This window comes from Protopterus annectens, chromosome 4.part0 (genome assembly GCF_019279795.1).
Source record: "Protopterus annectens isolate FY-2018-M chromosome 4.part0, PAN1.0, whole genome shotgun sequence".
NCBI lineage: Eukaryota > Metazoa > Chordata > Ceratodontiformes > Protopteridae > Protopterus > Protopterus annectens.
Window position 1 is genome coordinate 1,430,094,331 of NC_056733.1, and position 15,279 is coordinate 1,430,109,609.

The following is a 15,279-nucleotide window of genomic DNA, read 5'->3' on the forward strand; positions in this document are numbered from 1 at the left end:
ACTGGCTCCTCATAAAGGATTGAACCGACTTACTACTCCTCAGCCTGATAGACAAAACACTTACAGTGAAGCCTCAACCCTCTCCTCCCAAGTGGCAGGCTAAAACAATTGAGAGACCTCTTACCAACTTAGGTCACAAGTACTAGCTAGATCTAGAATATCTCTATTTTCTGCTGAGGGATCTTTTTTATCCTTACATCCAACGTGTGGGTTTGAATGTTGAGATATTTAGATACAATACAAATAAACAGTGTACAAATAATATTGATAGAATGTGTACATTAAAACACAAATTCCAAAATAAAAAATACAGTGTCCCTGCTGAACAGGGGCATCGTGTGCTGATTTGTCTGTACGTGGACTAAACTCTTGGTTAGGCTTATAAGGGCATCAGGGTCAATAGCCTAGTAACTTCCTATGATGCAGTATACTGGAGGCAGAGAATAATGCAGGTGGTAACAAGCTATTTTGGCTTTATCTTAGGAAGAAAAAAAATAAACACTTTTATCCTAACTAACTAAGACTTTATCAGAACTAAAGTCAAATAAAGAAAATCCCTTCTATATTCATAAGTTCATTCATACATATACCATTCAGAATATGTTATTGGATCACATGCCAGCTTTCATATTAACAAGTAGTAAGATATAGAAATTTCACTTATAACTTTGAGTTACACCAAATTTATAAAATTCACACATATCCACTCTGAGTGGAACGTATTGATTGAAAGCAGTCTATAAAAAGCCTAAAATAAAATACAATCTTCAAATATGACAGACAAAATAGTATGAATAAGTATAAATAAGAAGAAACCTAACAGCATAAACTGGCAATTCTAGGTTTACAACTCTACTATTAAGTACATTCACAGATTCATCTAAGATTTACTTTTCAAATAGTAAATAAATGAGTGAATGAATGAATGAATAAATAATAAATAATTGCTCTTACTAACGGTGTACTTCCAAAAGGTATAAAAATTCATGAGATTATATTAAATATTAATTATTGAATATAAATACTTAAATATTTATAAATTGTAATAAAGAATATTAGTTTTTCTAAACAGTACTTGAATTAATACAATAAACACAAATATATAAGGCAACTAAACTGAACACAAATTGTAACAGCATTCATCGTACATCTTAAAAATGTCTAACAATAGTACTCATCTTAATTTAGCTGCATGCAGCCTGATGGCACTTCTAATCAAAACATGGTCATTAAGACCAGCGGGTACCATAGTATTCAGGATAAGTTGCCATAAAATGTTCCTTAAACCTAATTAGGCTTTCCCAGCCTCACTTCTTTGGTCTTGTAATACTCTTTCAGTGTGCATCTATGCAGAGCATTTTTTTTTTATCATATAAATGTTCATATATCCTTTTCCTCAGTGGCTGTTCATTTTTATGTATATAATAGCAATGGCAATCCTGGCATATGGCTATATAGACATCCCCAGGTGTAGAATTAGCCATTGTTGATAATCTTAAAGGTCTTTCCTATATAACGTCTGTTGTCATCTAGAATATGACAGCAGTAATTACACATCCCACACTTCCTAGTACCAAGTAACTTGGTATCGATGCTGTTTTTTTTATATTTCCCTCTACAAATTTATGGTTTTCAAATTTGTTTTTTTAAATGTCTAACTCTTTTGTATACAAACATTGGATATGCCCCCAAGCATTTTGTAATATTGGGGTCTACCTTAAAAATAATGCATTTTTTTCCAGAATATTTCTAATCTCTCTAGAGCTGCCGCTAAATTGAAGAACCATAGCTTCTTTATAAAGAGGTCTCTCATTTTTGGTAATCTTTTCTTGGTCATTTTGTTCCATCATTCTCTTTGTACCCAAAATGAGTTTGAATTTTCCTAATCTTTCGGACAATCTTTTAATCAAACTGTCTGGCTAACCCTTTGTTAGAACATATATATCACTTAACATGGTTTTTTCCATCTCAAACCAGAAGTCAACTGAAACTATTCTTGCCAACCTCACAAACTGACCTTTAACTAGGTTTATTTTCTGCTTAAGTGGATGACATCTCCTACAATATAAGTGTGAGTTTGAAAAGGTTAATATTCTTTAAATTGGTTTTCAATTTTTAGTATTTTAAATATTTTAATTATATATATTCACTAGTTAATATTTAACACAATCTACTTGAAGGATGGAGAATGTTTTGTGGATAAAGTAGTCATTTGTTCAGTTAACCATATGGGTTTTTATGACTAATATGCATTTATGTGAAATAAGTTTGAATACTTCTTGTTAATTTTTATGTGAAACAAAGTTGAAATTACATAGCTATCACCTGGGACTGATTTTGCCTAACACCCCTGATTCTGCCTCATATTTTTGGTTGCCTCCTGATAAAAGTTGTGATTTTCTAGCAAATCATTGAGATTTATAGTCAATTAACTACAAGTATCTGAGTTTTAGACTTCATATCCTTCAGAAAATGCATGCTAATGCAATAGCTGTTATTTTTGCAAAGTGTTTTAGTACATGGTAGCGATATTTATAATCTGATTCTGATTCTAGACCTTTGTTGTGTTGTGTTCTTTTTTTGGCTTTTTCCCTGATTGTTCAGCAAAGTAGCTATAACTGCTGCATTGGAATAGGATTGTATATGGGTGAAAAAAACTTACTCTCTTGTTTGCTTCGTTTAAACAGTGTGGCTTTGCAGGACTAGTGTACAATTGTGTGAAAAAGGTTGCAATAATTTGACTACTTTTAGTGTTTGTGTGAAACAGACTTGAAATGCATTATTTTGCTTTTAACTATTTTTTTATCAGAAACGTTTACAGTATACACAGTCAACAAAAGGACTATAGTTGTTGGGTACAGGGACTGTGTGCGTGAATGGAAATGGCTGAGTCTGACTGCCATGATCAAGTTAAACAATCATTAAGCAAGCTTGGCAGGAATATTACACATTTGTGTAAAACAAGTTGAATTATTTTACTTTGGCCATTTTTTAATCATAATCAGACATTTTAGCATACACAGGCAAGTAGCTTTACTTGATGAGTATTGTCACTGTTGGATTATAGTGACAGAAGTTCAAATGGCCTTAAATTAGGAAGGTCAATCCAAAAGAAAATGAACTTTGTGCATAGTTCAATAAAAAGGAAAAACATCATGCATGTGTGTCTATGGTCTGTGGTTTGAAAACTGTCCAGGGTCCAAGGTATACTCAATCTACCACTGACTGTATGCCTACCTTGTAATGAGTTGAAAAAATGTGGATGGAGTTCAGAAGTCCTTGTAGCTGCCCTGAAGATGCTTTGTGCTGACATATTGAGGAAAAAGGCAGCTGGTAGATTGTGTTTAACCTGTCCCTGCAATGTGGCAAGGTATTATTATGGTGGTCATAACAAAAGACAATATAGATTGGGAGATAAAATATTTACTATTAAATGACCCTCTCTGTTTTCTGACATAAAGGAAACAAAAAGATAGCCTGCTTTCCTAAAATATTCATTCCTTTCCAAATACCAGTGCACACCCATGAAACATAAATACTCTTTCCACCTTATTTTAAGTCATTGGTTAGTAACTGATAACTGTATGATTTGGTTCAATGCCAGTTCTGATAATGTTTAGAGCATGAAAGAGGTGATGGTTCTAAACACCACATTGCTTCTGTGGAGGACTACACAAGGTTCATAAAACACCAAGGCCTTGAATTCAAATTCTTCCTGATGAGGTAATTACCACCAGGAACAATGTACATTATGGTAAGTATTTTGGTGGACATGTATATGTAGATACAAAGAGTGGGTAACATCATTTTTTCTATTGTAATCTGAAACCTTATAGAAGAGAAATTGGCCTTCCTATATTTCCTCAAATGAAAGGTCCCCTTGAAAAACTGTATGACTGTAGAGATAGAGCTCAATGGAAGTTCATTAAATAGTTAAGAAATGAAACTTAAATGAGGTGTACAAAATCCCCTAATGAAGTACACCTTCCAAACAGGATAAGACATCTGAGACAGAAGCTGCCTTTGAAAATCTGGCACAGTCTGAACCCCAGATAAAAAAATCTATGAAGTTTAGGCAGTGAAGACTTTTCAGTGGTAGGTTGCTTGGCTTCCTGTAGGATGCATACACCTTTGGTTGAAAAGATGTCTAGCTTAGGATCAGTTTGCAGTCTCCTAAGATGGTAATTAAAGGCATTTTAGCTTTTAGTGTCCTAGAGGTCCTCCTTGTACAATTGGTAGAGTTCAATTGACTGAAGGGATTAGAGGCTCTTCTTTGCTTAACTACACCATGTGGAAAACTGGCACTGCCCTTACTAAAGAGGACTATGGAAATGAAATTAGACCTCTGTCCTCTTGTTTTATCACAATATCTGTTAGTAAGGAAAATGGTAGGAAATGTTCACTGTACAGAAAAGGCATTCTCTGCCCAGGCCTTCCCTGCATTGGTACTTGGGGCAGAATTTCTTGCAATGGTCATTAAAAGGTGAAGCAAACATATTTACATACAGGATCCTCACTCTTTAGACAGAGAAGGCAGTCTATACACAAACCTTTCCTACCTGAGTACCTGTAGCAGAGTTTCTTAAGCTGGTGATTAAGACACAAACCAAACATGTCTATATACAGGATACACATTTTACTGTCAAGATGTCTAAGCCTCATGGACTTCCAAAATGACTGCACATGGATTAATTTCAGCTCTCCCACTGTGAAAACAGAAACTCAGAAAAGAGAGCCAGAGAATTGGTCTTTTTTTGTAAAATTAATTAACTAGCTAGTAAGTACACTGCCTGAATGCCAGCAAAAAAAAATTCAAAAAATTTGAAAGAAAATCAATAAAAAAGCCAAGGAGAAAACATTGACTGGGAAGAATCATGCAGCTGTTTAGCAAAACGCATTGCAAGATCCAGCTTTGGTGGAAGATATCACTTCCAGTATTCCAGAGGAAAAAACTAAGTCAAATGTGCTCAGAACTGATTAATATATATAAAACACTGAAGGAGTCTATCAACTCAAATAATAAAAGGCTGATAAAAATGGAAGACACTTTAAACATATACTCAGATGAGGTGTTAAAACTACAAAAATCAGAGGTCGAAATTAAGAAATGGCTGGTTGAGTATGAGACTGCTCAAAAAGAAATGTTTAAAAAAATAGAATTAGAAGACAGAGCATGTAGAGAAAACTTGAGATTTTTGCTGTACCAGAGAAGCTGGAAGGAACAGACTATATTCATTTTATGAAAAAAAAAAACAGATAAGCAACTAGACTGGTATTCCACAGCAGAAGTTGTTAATTGAAAGGGCACATTGTGTGTATGCTCCAAACCTGGCCATGAGAAAGCAACCTAGACCTTTAATAGTAAATATGCTGTCCTGCCAGCAGAAAGAGTTGATTCTAACAAGACTGTGGCAGAAGGACAAAGTACTAAAAGTGGGAGACAGTATAGTGCTTGTAGGAAATGATTATTCACTGTCCACCAGGCAGAAGAGAAGTAAATTTATTCCGGTAGACAGGGAATGTCATGAAGCAGGTATGAGATTCAAGCTGCCATTATCAGAACATTCTTTCCTGGGGTCAAAACCATTTTTGATGCAGAACATGCTAAGGAGAGAATATAAAAGTCTGTCCAAAAAAAGTGAACTATCAAACAGATGGAGATTCTGCTTCTTGTACATCTGGAAATAAAGACCATAGATAGACTAACCCAGTAAAACATTTTCCAATGTTTCAAAGGAAAATGATTGAGATACAGAAAAAAGCACAAGAGTTGACTAGAAGAATCAGGAGTATGTTGGAAATGAAGCTGAGACTGGATTTGGGAGATGGAGATCAACAGGAAGAAAACCAGCAACTCAGAAATTAACAAATAAATGAGGGCTTACAAGCATTAATTATATTTGTGAAACATGGTGGAACAAGAAAACTATATTGCACTTCTTTGACTTTATTAAAGTTGTAGGGCACTCCAAAGCATATGCTCTACATCATGTCATTAATGTTTGGAAGAACATTTAGGAAATGGAAAGAGGAAGGAAATAGTTAACTGTAAGTAAAACAAACTTTTGCTTGTAACAGTAGTATTTATATAATGCATGACATAAACTGCATGCTATAAAGTAAAGCTTTCTCAGTTATATTTGTATGTAATAAGGATACTAAAATAAACAGTTACCCCTGTTTTTTCCCTTCTTCTTTCTTTCTCCTTGTTCAGTTTTAAGAAGTGTAGGCACTGCAATGTAAAAAGAGAAGAAAGGTCTGGACAAAAGAGCATGATACAAGAAGAAATGGTATGCTTTTTCTTACTTTTGCACTGGGGAATGACTGAATTAAAGCCTTTGTCTTGATCTAATAACACATTTTAAGGAGAAGCAAATAAACAAAAAAACACTGAAATATAATGAAAAGTTTCAAATAAATGAGTTCTTGTAGTAAAGGCAACTGAGTATTTGGTTCTCATGTTTCTATGGAGACAATCTGATAAGGGGCAATAAAAACACAATACTTCTTTCCTTCAATGGGTAGGCAATAATGTACTGTGAAAGAATTTAATTGTTTTTATAATCTGGAGAGGAATAATGATTAGGAAAAAACAGACAGCACTTAGTAGATGTAGAAGTACAGGCTGTACCATATTTCTTAACATGGATAACCTTCATTATAGGTTAACGCAAGCCTATGAGTTTGGCTCTCAGTCTGGGACAGTTGTTCTTATTAGGAGGGTTAAAAGTCATTATTTGAAGATGTAGATAGTTTTGTGTGTTACTATTAGGTTAATAGGTTTTAGGATTGTCCTTGGGTGTGTTTTTTTTTTGTTTTTGTTTAAGGGTTTTCATTAAAATGAAAAGTTTTATAAGATGTGATATAGGTTCAAATGGATATGACAAGAAACAACTGTATTTAAGATACATCTGCAAAACATTAGTGCATGCATGTAACACAAAAGCTGAAACCTGACACTTAAAAAAAGCTGTTACATATAACATATCAAAGAACAAACACAGCCAAGGGTAAAGTGCCTCCTATGCAGCAACCAAACAGAAATCCAAAAACAGAGCTTGTTGAAGACACACCCATGACTATAAGAAGCTGACCATTTATTGGAATAAAATCAGATAAAACAAAACAAAACAACGCGTTCTCAGTAAGCGCTTTCATATTCAACATGAATGCTTCATCAGACTGTTGAAAGAACTCTGAATCAATTACCCTTTAAGTACCTTGTCTCTATCATTGTACAACCAATCATGTGCTATTCTCATAAATAATGTATCTAGATAATATCACATGGCCGTGTAATGATACTGTTGCCTAAAATCAGCCATAGTTCATACAACAATTATCTAAAGACATCTTTAGAGTCATAAATACTTACTAAACCTATGCCTATCGTGTATGCATCACATATGAAGATGTTATCACATGGAAATGCACATATTTATATATAATATAATGTACTGTTTTAAAAATATATATGTATATGTATAGTATAACAACTCTATAACGAAGCATAATATATAGAAAATACAACACATAATAAGGGAACAATATGAAAAACAGTATAAAAAAATAGTGTAAAAAATATATATCTAACAAATGTCTTCAACCTCTATCATGGACTGTATGTCTCTAAAATCCTAGTTGACTATACTAATGTGTAAAGTGCTTGGAAGTTACTACAGGATTTAAGCTAAGACATGTTTCTGCTTGTAAAATTAAGCAGATATAATGATAATAAGTATATCATCATCAAAAAATCTTATTATAACGTACAATAGAACTTTGTTAAAACATGTTAAAAAACTTTTTTAAAACCGTGTTTAAAAACTTTGTGTAAAACCTATAATATGACTCTTTAAACTAAACATCATAACACCATGATGTCAATTACCGATACAAAAACTCAATGGACCTACATAACTGAGGACTCTTCTAAAAAGTTAACAATAGGTATGTGTCTAAATATCCTGGGAAACAATATATTCTACGAAATATATAACATAAGCAAATCTGTCTTAAAATCTAGTACATAAGAAGGAAGGTACTTAATGCTTAAAATTCCTGACTACTAAAAATGGTTTTGGGGAAACCCTATCATTAAGTCCTGAGCCTTTATCTGCTTGTAGCCTCAGGATCCATCTAATTTCCCTTTGTTCGGTATAATTCTTATGATTACCCAGCCTAACTTTCCTGTATATCAGTTCTATCACAATAAACTTAAAACTGTGTGTAGTTCCTTTGTCAATAATATGTTTTGCTAAAGCATTATTCTCATCTTCCTTATTAATGGCATATATATATGTTCTTTTACACGTTCCCTTAAGGTTCTGTTGGTCATACCTATATAAAAGGAAGCACATTTTATACAAGTAGCTAAATAGATCAGATCTCGAGTCTTACAATCTGCATACAAACTAAACTCATATTCTCTCCCAGCATCCAGATGGCTAAACTTGTTTTTATTTGACATGTAGGGGCATTGGTTACATCCCCTGCATGCATATGTCCCTTTTCTAACTGACTCTATCTGGTTCTTCTCACTACTTTCGTAGCACAGCATATGTTTCAAAGATTTTGTATTTTTATAGGTAAAGCTAGGGACATCCCCTACTAATCCAAGTAATCTATCATCCATAGTTAAAATATTCCAATTTCTCATGAAAATCTCTTTAACTTTTTTGTTGTTATTTGTAAAAGGTACCACAGGCTTGTTCAAATCTTTTTTGTCTCTTGCTCTTTCCTGTGATTCAAAATCATGGTTACCACTATATATGTAAGGTTTCCTTGTTGTGGTCCTCCTAATTATGTTATCTTTAAACAAACAATTTGTTTAATTTCTTTTATACCCTCTTTCTTCAAACTCACTATGTAATATCACAACTGTTTCTTGAAACTTAGAGTCTCGACTCGTAAGTCTGGATGCTTTTATTGCCTGTCCTTTTACTATGTTACTATACATATGGGAGGGGTGCATGCTATTGATATGCAGTATTGAGTTTTTCCTACATTCTTTCCTTTAAAGCTGTGTATGTATATTGTTCCCTTCTTTTGTAAGAAGTACATCCAAAAACTCTATTTTCTCTGTTGACCATTTTCCTGTCAAAATTAGGAAATCTGTAGTTCCATTTATATAATCAATAAACTTTCGTAGTTTGCATTCTTCCCCTTTCCATAACAAAAAAATATCATCTACAAAATGTTTGTACAGCAACTTACATATAACAGGTGGGAATAATAACTTTGTAACATAATGGCAGCACTTTCCATATTATCTTTACATTTTAATGGTCTCATAGATATATACAAAGAAGAAAGAGTAGCAAACTATATTAACGTGCCGAATGCAAATAGCTGTGATACAGGAGACACATTTGGAAAGAAATGAGCATGGCAATTTGATAAAGAAATGATTTCAGGATGGTTACTCAGTGGAATATCTTGGACAAACAAAAAAGTATTAATTGCAAGAGGAGTTCCAATAGTGATAGAAGAGGAAAAAAAGATAATAATGATTGATTTGTAGTGCTAAGGGTCTATTGGCAAGGGAGGATTATACTGGCATGCATTTATACTCCATATAAAACTGCAATAATAGAGCTTAAGAAAATTCTGGGAGAAACAATTAACTTTTAGCAGGGAATATTACTTATAAGTGGGGACTGAAATTTGATTTGTAGCAGTAAGAATGTATCGAGGCAGCCCAAAAGGCGGGGTATATTTTTGAAGAAATATATGAAAATATTTGGTATGAAAGATATGAATTCAGTAGTATGAGTTTGAAGTGAATTTACATATTATTCCCCAAAGTACAAAATTTGGGTTAGGCTAAACAGAAATTATATTTCACAGGAATATGCACTTAATTAAAAGTTTTGATCCACATCTAATAACTATTTCAGATCACACATCAATAATTACTAAAATAAAAATGGAAATAAAAGAAAGAAAGATATGGTTATGAAGTAAAAAGAATTATTTAGAGGGATTGACAATGGTTAAAGTATTGCAGAATTGGGGGAATCTTACAGAAGAAGAAGAAGCAGAGGAGAGCAATTGCAGAGTGCTAAATGAAAAATAAGAGATCATCTCGATAATATGCATGAGTTTAGAAAGATGCTGTTAAACAATTATTTTTGATAATAAATCCAGAGCACAAAATATTTACTCTGCATTAAGCAACAACCCCAGGCAACAGAAAGAAGAAAGGGTTGTTACCAAGCTTAGGGAGTCTATAACAAGGGAAATAACCAGAGATCCTGCAGAGGCATTAGAAATATTTCAGAAATTTTATGAAAATCTGTATAAAGCAGAGAAGTGTGGAATTCAAGAACAGGTACAAACGGAAATGTTTATGGGAGAATTAAATATGCCAAGGTTAGGGGTAGATGAGGCTCAGTTACTAACACTTAGCATAGGAAGAGATGAGATAAAAATGGTGATGTATAACCAATCTATAGGAAAGTCTCCAGGAATAGATTATATTCCCATGGCTTTTGGAAGCTAGGAGCGATGAAACCAATAAAGATTTTGAAGGTTTTGTTTAACAGTATTTTAAAAGGAGGAAAAGCACCAACATCCTGGAAGAAAGCATTAGTTGCTTTAATAGCTAAAAATACTAAAGACCCATCAGATCTAGCCTCATATAGATCCATTTCATTTCTAAATCATGATTAGAAAGTGCTTATGTCTATAATGGTAAAGGCTTTGCCAAAATTGATAGATATGCATCAGTGTTGTTTTATGGAGGGGAGACAAACATTTGAAAACATTAATGGAACAATGATGATCCAGAGGGAAGAAGGTTGCAAAAAAAAATACCACTGTTGTTGGTGGGTCTTAATACAGAGTAAGCTAGGATTTTATGAGTAGGGCAATGGAAGCATTTGTATTTCCTGATAAAACTATAATATTGATTAGGAGGATATATGAGGAATTACTGGTGAAAATTAAAGAGGGTGGCCTCCTTTATGATAACCTCTGTTTAAGTAGAAGAACCATGCAGGGTTGTCTTTTTTTCTCCTTGGCTATTTGTGTCATATTTAGAACCATTGCAAACAAAATAAAGAACTATATAATTGGTATGGTAGTCAAGAAAAGTAAGCTTTATTTGCAGATGATATTTTATACCTGATAAAACCAGAAAAGAACATTTCAGTGAGACAGTTTCAGGTCTTTTTGGGATACAAAATTAATGAAGATAAAATAAAGGCAATAGCTGCCAACTATGTATCCACACATGAATTGGTTCATCAATACCCATATTTATGGGACATGATGAAATGAAGTGCTTAGGAGTGTGGATTAAAAAGGATTATGTTATGGCAGCTAAGGATATGTGGGACGACACTAAATAAAATATAATATAAAAACTGTGAAATTTGAAGTTCTGTTTTATGGATATGGATAGCAAGATAGAAGTAGAGAAAAATGTTTTTAGTCCCTTTAGTTTTATACACAGGTCAGGCATATTTTTATCAAGTAGAAGAGAAGTTGTGAATACCATTTAATAAAGTGTTGAAGGATATTATCTGGGAGGGGAAGATGACAAGAGTGATGTGGGATATACTGATCCTTCCAACAGAACAAGGTGGTTTGGGATTAGCTAATTTGAAGGGGTATTTCAGAGGTACATAGTTAAGGCACATATACATACCTTAAGTAGAATGCTATATATAATTCAAAGTGAAACATGATGATGATGAAACGGGAGAAACTCATGAAACAAGTTGAGACAGGGATTTTGGATGCAGATCCTAAAGGAGAATAATGATAACCATATAGAATATTATATTCATGAAATAGCATAAAGTATTCTAAGAACTAAACCAACAGAGGGATGGAGGAAGGAGATTCTGCAACTAGGGATGACTGCAATTAGGAGTTCAGACAATAGGCAAGAGGGGGTGAAATTAGCAAAGGAACCAAGGTACAGGGAGCAAATAATTAGTGAGGGAAAGATAATAGAATGGGAAGAGGCAAATAATTTATTTGGACTGCAAGCTTTTGATTGCCTTCCCTCTCAAGGATTAATATTAGAATATAAGCAAAGAGAAGGGAATAGGGGGATCCTAAGTGAAAGACCAGCACTGGTAGTATTTTTAGTAGACTTTAGAACAGAAGCTGCTGTTAAAAAAGGGACAGTTCATAGGACATATAAAATATTGCCTGATAACTGTAAGAATCAAGTGAATGTTAGACAGGATTGGGAAGAGAGACTGGATAAGCAATTCACAAAGAAAAAATAGGGGATGTATGTATGACTCCCAAATAAGCAACAAAGTCCAGAAGGTTTAGGATCTTTGCTTGGAAATGTTTGCGTAGGTATTTACCCCGAGTAGACTGCAAAGAAGTTTTCCTCAGGTAGATTGCAAATGTTGGAGATGTGATCAGGAAGAAAGAGGTAACTGAGAACATATTTTTGGGAGTGTAATGAGTTGGCAGACTTTAAAAATTTCTTGCATACTACTCTATCAGAAATACTGAGTGAACAAATTGGTATAACTAAGGAAACTATTTTTTGAGCTATGATACACAATCGGAATTGAATAGACATAGTAAGGCCTTCTGAATCTAATTATAGTGACTACCAAAAAAGTAGTTACTAGAAAATGGGAATCAAAATATAAAGCAACTGTACTAGAAGTACTGAATGTAGTAACAGAGATAAAGCAACTTTAAACTGATTCTTTACAAAAGGGTAGATGAAAATTGCATAGAAAAAATGGGACTTGTGAGAATACATGTAGAATAATGTTTTGAAGGAGGAATGCAGTCTAAAAGAGGGCAGTTTGAATGAGCTATGTAATGTTTGACTGACAATGACTGGATAGATTAAAAGTTATGTATAATGTTTGCAACTAAAAATATGTGAATATGGTTTGTTTTCATTTATATAACAGTATGATTACCTATGTCATAAGTGATAATTTAATAAAAATGTTTCTTGTTAAAAAAATGTGTGTACCTCTGGTATCTATCCTCCTTTCGTAGACACTGGTCTGCCAAGTATGTTCTCCATTGGTCTGCCAAGTAGCTGTGGACCAAATGAATGTAAAAAGACCCAAAGGTAGAGTTCCGTTATAAAACTAAATCTCACTTTAGCATGTTCAATCTGCAAAGTTGATGAGTAAGTTCCTCCCAAGTCTAAGTCTGTTAATGTGCCATCTGACTGATGATGTGTCCAACTATGTAGAGGATCTTTTGAGCATTTCTGTCTGCTCAAGGTCATCTTGAACATATAGAAGACAGAGATCAGTGCCAACATCGCTGACATTTCTGAGCAAAAGTATTGTCCTTTCTGCTCTGCCTTTGTTTTGCTTTCATGAGTGCTTTACGAGTTCCCCCAGCCAAAATGTAAGCATCCAGGTATAGTCACAGTTTATAACTCCTTGGGAATTACAATAGCATATCTGAGTTGGCTTATCCTTGGGTTTCCAACCACTTGAAATCCCTCTGAATCTAATGTATTATTCACAAGACCACATCTAGTGAATGGAAGGTCTGCTGCTTTCCTACCTACCACTGACACTTATTTTTTATCAAACTTTTATTAAATAACACTTAGGAAAAATAAATTAACCTTACTTAGCAACATTTTCATCAATTAAAATTACCTAACAGAAGTACACTGTTTGAATAGTTTGTGCAGAGGGCTAAGGCACTGATTTGTTAATCATTTACTTCCTGTGGAACACAGTTCAATTCCCTCAGCCTTCATTTGTCTATTGTGTGACCTTCAGTAGGTCACTTAACCTGACAGTGTTTTGGGCCTATTGTGAATCTGGGCCTAAGCAACCTAATGGTCTTCTGGACTGCATGCCTAGTAAATACCTATAATCGTATGAACCATATAGAATATTGTGGCTTACACTGTAAGGAGAAATAACCAAGCCAAATTGGAAAACTATTCAAGGAAAACATTCACAAGAAACATATGGAGTCATATCCAGCCTCTTACTGGTCAATAATTTTGGTTATACTTAATGGAAAGCTTGATGCAAATTCTATGTATTATTATTATTATTATTATTATTATTATTATTATTAGGGATCCCTATGTTTTATATGAAAACTCTGTAAACCTCCTCTAAATCCCTAGTATGTTCCTCCCATCAATCCCACTTTCTCATTTTCCCACATTATCTGGTCTTTCATTTTAGAATTGCTTCCTGGTCCTTTAATATTTTCATCAGGTCCATACCTCCCAACCTCTTACAGCAAGAAATCTTGACAAAGCCATAAGTAATGGGGGGACAAAGGCCCAAAAATAGGGGCAATTTTTAAATATTGCTGTTACAAACTTAGAAAATTGATAGAATAACAGGTTTTGTATTAGCATAAATTTTCTAAAGGGCATGAAGTCTGAAACTCAAATGTCTGTCATTATTTTCTGACTTCAACCATCAATGATTTGCCAGTGATTTGCCAGAAAACCATAATTTTTGAAAAACCGACCAAAAATATGAGGCAAAAAATCTGGACATTCTGCGAAAATCTGTACAGTTGAGAGATATGAAAGATTTCCTGCATATTTGGTGGTTCTACTCTTTTCCACTTTTTTGTGATATCTTTTTTCTGCTAGAATTAAAACATTTAAGTCCCTATAAAAGTGGGTCTAGTCCCCAGACTCCATTATTCTCAGAAAATATGTTATTTACAAGTGTTCACCTTTCCCTCGACTCAGTGCTGAGAAAAGTTTGTGTGTGCCTGTCCTAACCTCACCCCATACTTTCAGAAGTTTTGTCTGCTTCAATTAGACCCTAATTTTCTCCTTTCCCCAAATGAAATCTCTGAGCATTGTTTAAATCCCAGAAAAAGGAGGTCATCTAAATATAAGGCCAATTTCACCTCCTCACATCCCACCCTATATCCCTTTAACTCTGAACACCTCAGCTTTAATGACAAATGTCAGGAATGCAATGCAAATAATAGCAGGGATAGTAGAAATCCCAGTCTCATCCTCCTAGTGATAGTAAAGATGGAGGGTAATACTGTATTTATTTTTATACATGCATGGGCACCATAATAAATGTTTTGTGCTAACCTAATAAAATTCTTAAGGAATTCCATCCTTTGTAGAACCCAAAACAAGTTATCCCATCTCACCCAATCAAAAGCCTTATCAGCATCAAACTGATCAGTAATAGACATCTCTTTTTTCATGTGGCCTCCTGTAAACTGCGGCAAAGTTTTTAATACATGGACAAATGACAGTCTTCTCTTTACAAAGCCGCATTGATCCCTGTGACTCAATAGGGGGAGAGTATCTTTGTTAAAGCT